Genomic DNA, 13,831 nt, shown 5'->3' on the forward strand with positions numbered 1-13,831 from the left:
TTAAAAAGAAACAAAAGATATTGTGGTCACTTCGTAGATGGTCGAATATCAAATCATTTTGGTGATTTAAATACCAATCCATTCAATACCAACACCAGTGATATCTATGAAACCTTAATGTTTCTCTTCCATCCTTTGTTTATTAAAATCCAGTCCTACACAATTCAAAAGTCAAACGATTAAAAACATCGTATGTATTCGACTGCTGAATGCATGCTTTGAAAATATTTTGAATGTCCTGAAACCGGAGAATGCCATTGACTTGTGTATATTTTATTCAAAAGGCTGCATCAATTGGATGGTGTTCATGAAATGTTCTCTGTTTTTATTGGTGGTGGCTTGAGAGCAATATTCAAAAAATCTCAAAGAATAGAAAAGATGCAGTCTCTCATTCTTTTCAACCATTATTATATCAGTTTATTGTGTGAAGATCAAGAACAATCACGATCATTTAGAGACTTGGTCAAGTATTGAACTTGGAGAGGAAAGGTGTTCAATCCAATATTAAAGTGGTCAAAATTCACTGCCAAATATTGGGATAACGTTTTGATTGAATCTTCCCATGAAATGGACAAATTGAAAGCAATGATATTTCAAATTTTGGAAAATATTAATGTAAAGCAATTTGCTCAACGTTGACATTACAAGTCAAATTAATTATGGACTTAATAAAAGATGACATTTTGGTTGCTGGAGGTTTTCGCCTACTCAAAGTGTGTTGAACTATTTTCATGGAAAAGAAAATTTGGTTTAAGAATGCAACAATGGAGAATAGGGACACCTTTGGGACATTTTTATAATGATAATTTATATGTTGTTGGAGGACTTGATTGCAAGTTAATAGAGACAGTGAATCTTAATCAGTTACCTATAACATAGACATTTCCTGAAGGGCTTCCTTATGCATATTATGGTCACCAAACTGTTGTTCATCAAAAAAGTTCTTCATATTGGAGGACGTAATAAAGACAAAAGACGTCATCTGATCTTATCTGTGAAATGATGATTACTGGTGACAAGGTTATGTTTTAAAGAGTTGTGTCAGTGCCTGAACCACGAGACAACCATGGGCTGAGGTTGTTAATGATAAACTTCTCATTTTAGGCGGAATCTGGTATGGAGAGATGGCAAAGTTCTGTCAAGTGTTTTAAAGAAGTTTGATCAAGGACTCTTATAATAACGGAAATATCTCCATTACCTTATCCATTATATGCAATGGCACCAGTTCAATGGAGAAATCAAGTTATTCTTCTAGGAGGTCGTAATGATAAAGAAGAAATATTGAACAGTGTTATAATGTATGAAAGCAAGACAGTTAAGATAACAGTCTTATCATGTATGAAAATAAGAAGGGTGAGATTACAGTCTTACCATTCATGTTGGAAAGACTAAGATTTCTGCAGTTATAATAGAAGATACAATTGTTGTCATGGGAGGAAAGATTGATGATGAAGATGAAGATTATCTTCAATCAGTTCAGTGTTTTAAAATGGGGAAGCAGTTCTTCATGGACACATCTTCCTTTAATGACTAAACCACGATATGGAGCCATTGCTGAAGTTTTACCCTTCTGAGCAAAATATGTTTAAGCTGAAATAAAAATAAAACATAAAAAGTAACTTTTGTTCATCTAAGCAAGATATCATTAGAGCAATGACAACAATTGAAGAGTTATAAATAAAAGTTAAAATTAAATTCGTTTTTACATCAAGACAGAGAGCATAAGTTTGTGCTAGTGATATCTGTGGTCCTTCGAGCATCAGGTTTGCTCTCTCAAAACAAAATCTGCCAACATAAAATTTTCTTAAAATCTTCAATAGAACACAATATCAACTCTGGTTTTCAATTAAACTTTCAATTTACTACTAGACTTTCGGGCTTGCTGATCTGCTCTCGTGTTCTCCAAAGGTCTCTTCGTTGTGCTAAGCCTGTGCAAACACAGTAAACATTTTTTATTTCTTAAATAAAACGTCATGTTAGTTGCAGTGTCGCCTACTGTAATTTTGTCTCAATCAAAAGCATTTGTAAGCTCCCAAAATAAACCGGGATTTTCAAAAATCACAATTCACCACTTTTGTTTCTAGGCTCCAGTAAGATATGACAGCGCTCTCCTTTCTAAGAGAAACTTCTTATATTTTCAAGATTCATCTATTCTTGTTTTAAATGATGCATGTTTTACGTATTTGGAGAAGAAAATTTGTGCAGAACAAGACGTTGCATTTGTGGGGTTAATATTTCTCATATTCAAAGGGAAACAAGTGATTTTGTATGAAGGAACTTTCACAAGCGAAAATTCAATCATTTTCAAACATACACATTTTAGCTCAATTTTCCTGATTTTTGTCGCATTTTATTTATTAACTTCTCGTCTGTTTTTTTTTTTAAAGAGACCAATTACTTCATAAATAAAAAACAATGTAATTTTGTTTTTAGGCTGTTTTGGCGTTAATTGATTATGGTATAATATAAACGTTTAATATAAAACAATTTTTTTGTTTGTCGAATCAAGTCAGTTATCATATTAAAATTATTTCTCACTAACAATGTATTTGTTTAGATAAACATAAGTTTCATTTCTACCGAGTTTAAGAGATCTGTTTCAATGCGTAAAAGTCCTTGAGAAAAAATGAGTCATTGTAATCTATAAAGAGGTTGTTTTCACTGCAATCCATTTCCCACACCGCTCTATACCAGTTAATCTTTTGCTCTAGCTGCTTTTTTAGAGGCGAGTGTCGTCAACATAACTAGTTATCAATAAACAATTTTGCCAAAAATTTATATCTGGAGCAACTTAACTCATGGAATGGCTTCTCAAAATCAAAATATCAAAAATTAGTTTCAAATTAAGTATCTTAAAAGGATCCAGTCTACTTAAATAAATTCCGAGATATCGGCATAAAATCTAAAGTTGGCAACACAGTTGCTAACAAAGGTTAAAAGTCACATGTACGGAGATCCGTATCTATTTTTGTTTGGGTGACATGACGTATTAATAATTTAAGCGGTAAACAAATAATTTTGCCAACTTTTGGTTGGTGTCCCAAACACACAGAATTCTATGGGAAAGCCTTTAAAATGGCTTGCCATCCTAATGATAACAAAAGTGGATATGAGGAATCGAGATTTAAGACTGCTGGATGAAAATTTTCGTTGTTCCATTTGTCTGAACGTTGTTAAAGATGCAAGAATGTGTCAGCATAACGAACACATTTTTTGTCGTTATTGCATCGAAGAACATCTACGAGTTAATGCGCAAAGATGTCCTCAATGTCAAGATAATTTGACTGTACCTACACTTCATCCAGCGCGGTTTGTTAATAACATGATTTCTAAGTTTAAGATCAATTGCAACTTCGCTAGTCGTGGTTGTCCTGAATTTATAAAAGTTGAAGACTTAGAAGACATGTTGAAAATTGTATTTCTCCAGTGTTGTGTTCTAATGAACGTTGTGGCTTGGAGATAAACAAACGAGACAAGATCAAGCACAGAAACTAAGTTATGTGAATACAGAAGATTCCTTCTCACGACTTTGAAGAGAGATTAGAGAAATGTTTCAACGAAATTTTGATCATGTTGACAAATAAAAGTGCACATGGATGGTGAAGTAGGTCGACAATATGCAGAAATACGTAAAAAGAAATGATGGAATCAAGAGAAATAAAGGAAGAAATAAAAGATGTTCAACAAAATCTTTCAGCAGTGACCAAAGAATAATGGAATCAAGGAAAGAAATAAAAGATGTTCAACAAATCTTTCTACGTGACCAAAGATATAATGGAATCAAGGAAAGAAATAAAAGATGTTCAACAAAATCTTTCTACAGTGACCGAAATGGAATCAAGAAGAAATAAAAATGTTCAACAAAATCTTTCAACAGTGACCAAAGAAATGATGGAATCAAAGGAAAAGAAATAAAAGATGTTCAACAAAATCTACAGTGACCAAAGTATATGGAATCAAGGAAAGAAATAAAGATGTTCAACAAAATCTTTCTACAGTGACAAAGGAAATGATGGAATCAGGAAAGTAGAGATGTTCAACAAAATCTTTCTTGGCTGACTAAAAAATGAAGACATGATAGTGTTTCCAAATGTTGGAAAAAGATAAATAAAATGAACAACATGTTCAAACATCAACATCACCAGTTAAATATTGATGAACTCAGTAAAAGGTGATATTTTAGTTTGCTGGAAGGTTATTCACATGGTTCCTAAAAGTGTTGAAATATTTTCATGGAAGGAGGAGAAATGGTTTGAAATTGCATCAATGAAAGTATACTCAGCTATGCTTCATCATTTATTCATAATGATGATTTATTTGTTGTTGGAGGGATATGACAGCAAGTCAATGGAGACATTAAATATAAAACAGTTTCCTTTGACATGGAAAATTTCTTGAACTTCTTTATCAATAATTTGGCAACATCAAACTGTTGTTCATAAATAACAAATCCTTTTCATTGGAGGATTTATTTATGGCAAGAGCATCAGATTTGATCAGTGAAGTAGAGATAACTGGTACAACATCTCATATTTTAAAGAAGTTGTGTCATGCCTGAACGTTGGTGCCATGGAGCTGTTGTTGTTGATGATAAAGTTCTTATTTTTGGAAGTGGGAAAAGGTAACAAATATTTGTCCAGTGTTTGGAATTTGATCCAAGGACTCTTACATTAAGAAATCCTTCATTACCTCATCATTGGGTGGAATAGCAACAGTTCAATGGAGAGATCAAGTTGTTCTTCTTGGAGGTTGTAATGGAAAAGAAGCATTGAACAGTGTTATCATGTATGACAGCAAAACAGGTAAGATTACAGTCTTACCATTCATGTTGGAAAAGAGACGTGAGTTTTGTGCAGTTATAACAGATGATACAATTGCTGTCATGGGAGGTCTGAATGATAAAGGTGAAAATCTTAAATCAGTGAGTGTTTCAATATGGGAAGTAGTTCTTCATGGACATATCTTCCTTCAATAAATAGAAACCAGGACATGGAGCTAGTGTACAGTTTTACCTTTTGGGCAAAAATTATGTCTAAATTGGAATGAAACAATGACATATATTTATGTTTAACTATTGTTGATATGTAGAAGTTGTAATGTAAAATTCATGTTTAATATCATTTTGAAATGTAAACAATTAATAACCTACTGGATTAGAGGAAACTGTGTTTAAAATATGTTTTAAAATCTTAAGTGTTAATATTACTTTTGGTCAATGATTTTTCATGGCAAAAAGAAACAAATATGCTGACAAATAAGTTTCAGCTTAGATATTTTACATTTTATTCAAAATATACTTATGGCTAAATATTTTCATTGAATTTTGATTTACACATTATGCATGACCAGTGTATCAAGGTACAGACTAACAATCAAAGTACTAACAACATTGACTATCATCATTGCTAATCCATGATTTTCAAAGAATATCCTTGGAAAGATTGCTTCATATAATGCTTCATATATTGCTTCATATAATTAAAATAAATGAAATTTTACATTATTGTGCACCCCCCACCTCTTGTCCCATATCTCATGTCAGTCATAAAATGAAAATGGAAATATCGAATTTGAGTCATTTATTGTGCCTCGTGTACCTATTTAAGCCATTTGAAATAAACTTGCTTTACAATGCATGTCATTAGTATCAAGGATTTTAAGCAATTCATGTTACTAATAACAAACTACAAATTTCTTTTTAACTTTTTGCCATTCACTTATCAAAAAAATTATTTCTTTATCACAATAACTTTATAATACAATGTATCACAATTGCTGTACATTTATACATTTGAAAAACTATCAAGCCGGGGAGAAAATTACAATGTTTCCCAAATTTCTTGACATTCCAATCTCCAACAGATTCATAAGTTTCCAAACACCTAAGGTTTGTTTGTTTGTTGTATATGATACAAAACTCACGAAATCTAAATGAATAATTCAATGAAGACGTACATCAAAAATGTTCTCTGCCAACCCACAAATGTTTTGCCAACCCACAAATCTTTCAAGCCAACCCACAAATCTTCAAGCCAACCCACAAATCTTTAGGCCAACCCACTAATCTTTGGTCCAACCCACAAATCTTCAGGTCAACCCACAAATCTTCAGGTCATCCTACAACCATGACCATTCAATCCAGCTCCCTACACAGTTTAAGCATTTAAGAACTTATTTAAGAACTCATTCATCACCTTTTCAAGTCCTTTTGACTTTTCTTTCCTTTCATTTTCTTCTCTCTGATCTTCTTTCTCCCAAACCAGTTTGGTTTGCAGATCAATAAACTGAATATTTGCATTTTCAATATCATCTTGCAACTTTTCCTTGGTCTAAAACGACAAATTTTTTATTTCAGATGCAAAAATAATGTAAAATAGAACAATCTCTGAACACGTGGAACCAAAGGAGGACTAAACTGACCAATTTTTTTAACAGATTTAAAATTGTAGCGAGACTTGCCGAGCGGAAATCGAATACGTGTGATAAAATCAATGCCTCAAACAAAGTTCAATTGAAACTCATTAATTAAATTATTGTCCTGTTATCTGGACAAATAAATATTAAATGAACCGTATAAATCAATGGTATATCGTGGAAAATGAATAAGTTAAGTGGAATGGAGTTTCCTTGCATTAAGTAAAGGCTTGTGTTTATTGATTAGAAGCTTTCATGGATGGAGATTCATAAGTATCGTTGGAAAGGAGATTATTTTAAAGTCGTCTAAGTTGGGGCGTGTCCAGTTGCGTTAATGTGAGCAAGGATGCTTGATGATGCAGAAGGGTGGGAAACTTGGTTTGCCTGTAAAGGGGGGATATTCCCAAAGTGCTCAAAATCTGGTGTGTAGATGACGTGTGGTTTGACCCACATACGAAGCGTTGCAAGCTTCGACACTTGAATAAATACACTACAGATCTCAGAGGCAAGAGAATTACGTCATAAAGGGGAAGAAAGAAGAATACGTTGAGGGCGGAAACAAATTTAATGGATATATGTGGCAAGGCTGCAACACAAAGGTTATTGATTTGTGTGCGAATTTGAAGGAGTGTATGCCGGTGAAAGGAAGACAGAAATAGATGGGTTTTGTGAGCAGTCAAGACAGGTGGTTTAGGGGCAAAGGTGTTTGTTAAAGGAAGCGACGTGTGATTTGGTCAATTATACGTGAAGAGAAAACCGTTTTGGTGGTGACTTTCTGGAAGTAAATTCGAGTTTGTGTATGAAAATTTTTCGCCAAATAGAACAAAGGTTGAAAGATGCTGTGAAGTAAGCGGAGACTAGTGAAAGTTTGTAAGTAAGTGGGATGAAGCTGTGGAAGTTGGTGAAGAAGGCCAGTGAGAAAGTAGGTTTGCGGTGACGGAGTGGTGAATTTTCCATTGGTACGAGAGATATCAATGTCAAGAAAGAGAGCTTTCTGTTTTGTTCGACTTCAGATGTGAATGTGATGTTAGGGTTTTTTCGGTTCAGGTAGTCAAGAAAGAGACCTCTCTGGTTTAATAAATGTCCTTCTTTATTCAAACCACTGCTTTGCCGACGCTACGTTGACGACTGTTTTTTACTTTTTCTTTCCTCCGATCACGTCCCACTCTTTCTTGACTATTGAATCATTCCATTTCCATTCCTCCATTCCTTCCTCAAGTCAAATCCTTCCCTCTTTCTTTCCTTCTTAACTCCTACTGACCTCTAATCTCCATCCTGTCTTCCTTTCACCGGCATACACTCCTTCAAATTCGCACACAAATCAATAACCTTGCTGTGTTTATTCAGCCTTGCCACATATATCCATTAAATTTGTTTTCCGCCCTTGTCAGCAGCTATCTCTTCTTTCTTCCCCTTTAAGGACTTCCCCGGCCTCTGAGATCTGGTGTAGTTTATTTATTCAAGTGTCAAATCTGCAGCGTATGTGCAGTCCAGCTGCGTCATCACCAGATTTTCCGGAGCACTTGGGAATATCCCCTTACTCGGGCAACCAGTTTCACCCTGCAACATCAGCATCCTTGCTCACCTTAACCCAACTGGAAGTTCCAGCAGACGACTTTAAAATAATCTCCTCTTCAACGATACTTATGAACTTTCCATCCATGAAAGCCTTCTAATCAATAAACACAAGCCTTTACTTAATGTGCAAAGAAACTCATTCCATTAACCTCGCAATTTCTCTTCATTTTACTTCCAAACTTCCTTATCACCAGCCATCTATTCAACACCGCTTCCTTTAGTAGTAATTTAACACCTTTTTGTAAATATAATACCTTGTCTTAACGTCCTATTTATTATTTGTCGAAGATGTGAGTTAAACGAGCGTCACAATAAATTTAAATTTTACAATTTGTTTTTGATCTATTTCTATGGCCTAATCAGAACTTTATATTGGGCATTGATTTTTATCACACAGCGTAACAGATTTTTTTTTCTTTTATCCTTGGCTTTTACCTGAATCTTGGAAACAGTCTTTGAGGGAGGTTTCTTCTTCAGGCTATTAACTTTCTGGCCATTTTACCCATATTTTACATGAGAATCGTCTGGAATGCAAGAGGTATTCATAATATTAACTGTATCTGTCAATCTATTCTTGTCAGATCCAGCATATTTAAGCAAACATCATTTCCATTTGTTGTTTGAAATTTTTGAAGTGAATACTTTGAAAACACATCCGGAAATCTGTTATCCCTAATTTGTTCAAAGAGAGTCTGACTTCATTGGACTTAGTAGAAACAGAGCACCTCGTGATATGAGTATGACATGTCATGAATAAAGTTCATACGGTAAATAATGGATTTACTACAAATGATAAAATACAAATAATAATGCTACAAGTCACAATATATGTTTTCAACGTATTAGATTATCTTCAATATGACCTTATTTCAATTATTTGAACCATTTGGAACACCGGTCTCATGAAATTTTAGTTGTTCAAAATAATTTCACTGGTCTCCTTGAAATTTAGTTATTCCAAATAATTTCTCTAATGTATTCGTGATAAGCATGTATACCAGTGAGCATGCGCAATAGCTTCATAATATTCTAAATCTTCCGTCTTACTCAAGATCATCCGAATGCTTGGTTTGAATTGAAAGTGCGTGAAATATCGCGAGAATTTTTCTTCCAGGCAAATCTTGTCTTAATGGCCGGTACGGGTCATCAGAAAAATAATTTAAGAAAACATAACAAAGAATAAAGCATCACTCAAATCATACTGCATTTCAAAATACTCACTACACATTTCAAAATAGTCGCTACACATTCAAATTCTCGCTACACATTTCAAAATACTCGCTACATATTCAAAATACTCGCTACACATTTCCAAAATAGTCTTCACACATTCAAAATTCTCCTTCACACATTTCAATACTCTTCACATTCAAAAAGCTCCGCTACTTCACATTCAAAATACTCGCTACACATTTCAAAATTCTCCTACACATTTCAAAATATTAAATTTTCCATACGTTGCCCCAGTCTTACCCGTTTTTGGTCTGTTTCATTTTAGCCTGTTGGCTATGTTTTGTGGAAGGAATTATCCGATCTTATGCTTTTGCGCAAATTGTGGCAAAAAGTCCGAACTATCTGGACTGCCAAGGTTTATCAGAGAAAGAGCTTCATGAAAGGAACGTATTCAGTTACTCAATTATTTTAAGAAAAAAGAAAGATGAAAGAGCAGGCACTTCAGACCATCGACTAGTGGCAGTGGCTATAAAACAAAGAACAAAGCGCTGATGAAGATCTTAATGAAACTGTTCGGAAAAATGTCGAATTATGCTTTATGATGGTGAAAAATTAAAGATTCCAGCGTGGGAACAGTTCTATCCATACAAAATCTGCTAATGCTGAAAAGTTATTACAGGGCAGCTCTAAACAAACCTATTAAAAATATAATTAAGCCTATGACGAAGTATGTGATGCTATACTCAGATGCATCAAAAGAAATGTAAAAGCTAAAAGAAGTGAGGAAAGATTTTGTTTTGCATAAATACAGGAAGAATGTAATAATCATATTACAGAATTAATTTCTTCCTTTGCCCTGACATTGACTATTCTCTATCAAAATTAAAAGGAATTAAAGGATGCTTGAAGGATGATAACAGGAGCAGTGATGATACAGATGATGTTTGAAGTAAGTAAAGAACAGTCTTACAAGTTAAACAACAAGCAGTGATCATGAAAAGTCAGTACCATCCTAGTGAATGATGAACAGTGTTTGAATGATAATGTGAATAGCAGTAACAATATTGAGGATGTTGAACAACCTTCAACCACTAGTGATGGTGAAAATGTGCCAATAACATACAGTCATGATATGCTTGCATGAAGTCACTACTATACCAATAAATGATAATCAGCACAGGGTGAAAAACTAAACAGTTTGACTTATAGTACTTTAAGTGAAATGTTTCCACAAATAAATGATCAAATTATACAGAGGCTGCATAACAGTGAAAATGATTTTGAAATGGCTGTAGCTTATATTCTTGAACTACAAAATCGGAAACAACAGCACATCAAGTGTATGCTTCATTTTAGTTCTGTAATAACATTGATGATGATACAGATTTTTAGATGACATCTATCGATCTCAACATGGTTACAAAACCTGAGGAAAGGCAAGAAAGCATAACTACGAGTCTCTCCTGGCATTGTCGAAATTTTCAAAAGATAAGATAAAAATTAGTTCAACTCTTAGGATCAAGGTATGTTTTTCACCATGTACTTGAAAATTCATTTCAACTTATTAAAATATTGTATGCACATTTATTGAACCTTATTTGATAATTTTTATCACCAGATGTTGGGCTTTAATGTGTTAAAACAAGGCATAAATTTTATTTTATTAGAATGGTCTAAGATATAGATACCACATGTTTTTGGATCAGACCATTTAAACACAGAAACCAAATAATTGTTCATGTTAAACTTTTAAGTTGTTTTTAAGTTTTATCTTGTAATTAGAACTGTACATGTATAAATATGCGGTGCTGCTTAATAAAGCTCTGAATATATATTTGTCAATTTTGGCTTTTATCGAATTTTCAATGAAGGTCTACTGGCATTGATTTTGTGCAGTAGTAGTATGCATTGTCCAGTTGCTTGTTTTTAGTATTTTAATGCTATATGCTGGTTGCCTTTATGCGAAGAATTTCACTTCTATTTATATATATTTCATGAAATAAGTAAAATTTTGGTAAAATGGGCTTCATGGCCTTATCATATTTTGTCCAAAAAAATTTTTCTGCCTCGCTTTTTATTACTATGTATTTACAGTAGCACTTTATTATAGATGTGTGCTTTCTTTTCAGTATCTGCTCTCAAGGAAATGAATTAAATTGTTGATTTGGCAGGTGAAATCGGCGTTATTAAAACATCAAAAGTTTCACTAAAGTATTTGTGTGAGAATTTTTTTTTGATGTAGTTTTCCCTAAGCCTTGATTAAAAATTGCGTGCATGTATGTCAAGTTCATATTTCATTTCTCTCCAGGCTGCTTTATGTGCTGTTGAATTATTAAGTAAAGTACCAGACTTGATGGAAATTTTGTCCCAATAACAATGTCACTTTTGAATAGAAAAACCATGGTAAGTAACTGCAGGGATAGTTACTAGTGAATGGGGGATTGAGATTGCATTGCTCCTCATAGCTTTGGTTGTAAAGGCTGCAGGTGGTTATTGCCAGCGCAATTTCCATATGATAGGTCACTTTTGAATGTTGAAAACTTATGATAAGTTTACTGCTAAGTTATAGAAAATGATTACTGAATACAGGGTTGGGGTGAATGGCTGCGGGTGATTGTGCCATGCATTTTCATTCATTTTTCGTTGGAAAACTCTTAAACTACTAGAAGCGTATTCGTTGTCGGCGATATTTTCCACGTTTGAGTTTGTAGATAACTTTATGTAAGAAATATTTACCGTCTGGGGTCTGTACTGAAAAAAATTTTTTCACTGAGGTGGAGAAATATTTCTTATTTCCATGCAAACCTAGGCTTGATCTAAGGTTTTTATTTTCTATTTTCACGATAAAGCCATTTTCGTGGTAAAATGGTCAATGAAACGCTATTAAGATTGAGATTGCATTGTTTTTCTACAAATTTCTTTTCTTCTGGATTTATACGTTAAATTGACTCTCGCTATAATAAATATCCTGACCCACGGTGACATATGTAGTGTAAAAAGTATGGCTGCAGCCAATCAGATTGCGATAAAATCAACACATTTCACAGGGCGTGCATTAATAAAAAAAATAAAATTTTGTTATTTTAGATTCACGTCATCCGTTTATTTGCGTATTCTGGGAGAAACGACTGATAATAACTGAATTAACATAGTCAAGCTCAATGTCTGAATTGAATGTTTGATCGTTCATAGTAATTTTCTGAAGCATGATAGAAACTAAACTACAATCAGATGGAATTTATGGAAATCTTTACAAATTTATATAATGTTGACATGAATGCTGCTTTCCAACTGAATTTTTTCAAGAGGGTGAAAAATTTATGGATGAATTGTAAATGCTTGGCAAAGACGATCTCGCGAGCGACATTTCAGTCATTGATGTTCAAGAAAGCCAACATTGTTTTGAGTTTGATCAGCAGAAATTTACATCGAAAATCGTAAGTAAAGGACAAGTGAAGTGTATGCATGAATGCAATATATCAAAGTCAATTTATGCGAGTGTGTGATGCGATTTATGTTAATATGGCGTATGGTAAGCAGATTGATGCTTCTAAAATTGTTTGTTGACGAAGGACTTTTAGCTATGATTTCTTTAGTGCTTGGGAATCGTGACCGTTATATGGCAGCGAAATCTTACATTCCTGCAATTATATTTCAATGGACAAAATCTGTAGCCATTAGGTGCCATACTATTATTTACTTTATCATAAACAAATGTTTGGGGCTTTTCAGTTTATGATCATTGATCATTCAATCATTGGACAGTTATACTACATATTGTTTAAGATTTGAGAAAACTAACATTGATTACATGAGAAGCTGTTTACTATAACCTGTGATTTTGAGTCTTCTGATCCATGACTTTTTATTTTGACAATTTGACTGGAATGGTATTAAACCTAGTATTTCACATACGATATGTTGTCCCATGTCACATATTGTCCCCTTTTCTAACTGAACACCTCATGTAGAGAGATGTAAAGGTGTGTTAATCTACGGCTCATACCAGATTGTTGCCATAAATTCCAAGGGCTATTGATGTATGAAAGCATTTTCTATAAAGTAAAATGTCTTCCTATGTATGCAGATAAACCTTGAAATTTGGCAAAACAGCAAAGTATTTTTCATGATCCTTTAGGTAATTTTTCTGATGATCATTATAATTTCTAAACTAAATTATTTTAGATTTACATTTAAACAAGCTTTGATCATATGAAAGATATTTATCATAACCAGTAAGCATGACACATAAACCATTTTAACATTCATGTAATTATATAATTAAAAGACATGTTGGTTACATTCTGTTTGTATTTTATAATACAATGCTACTAGTGATTGCTATATAGCACCTTGCAGAAGATAATAGTCTAGTGAAATGCCTAATAAACATTTATGGCATTAAGCTAACCTTAACTGCAAATTTTCCTCTGATAATTTTGCTTAATCTTTGGCAGAAAAAATTTTGGTTTTTCTCAAAGGTTGAATTGCTGGCACTGATGTGAAGATGGGTAAGAGTTACAATAAACTTGCATGGTTTGAAGTCTGAGCTTTTTTCTATATCTATGAACTGTCACTTAGCCAATTATAAATTTCTAACTTAACTTATTACATAGAGGTTTGAGATGGAGTCTCTAAGGGGTCTATGCTGACAACTTGGTTTAGA

The sequence above is a fragment of the Xenia sp. Carnegie-2017 genome, unplaced genomic scaffold (assembly GCF_021976095.1).
Source record: "Xenia sp. Carnegie-2017 unplaced genomic scaffold, XeniaSp_v1 HiC_scaffold_16, whole genome shotgun sequence".
Classification (NCBI taxonomy): domain Eukaryota; kingdom Metazoa; phylum Cnidaria; class Anthozoa; order Malacalcyonacea; family Xeniidae; genus Xenia; species Xenia sp. Carnegie-2017.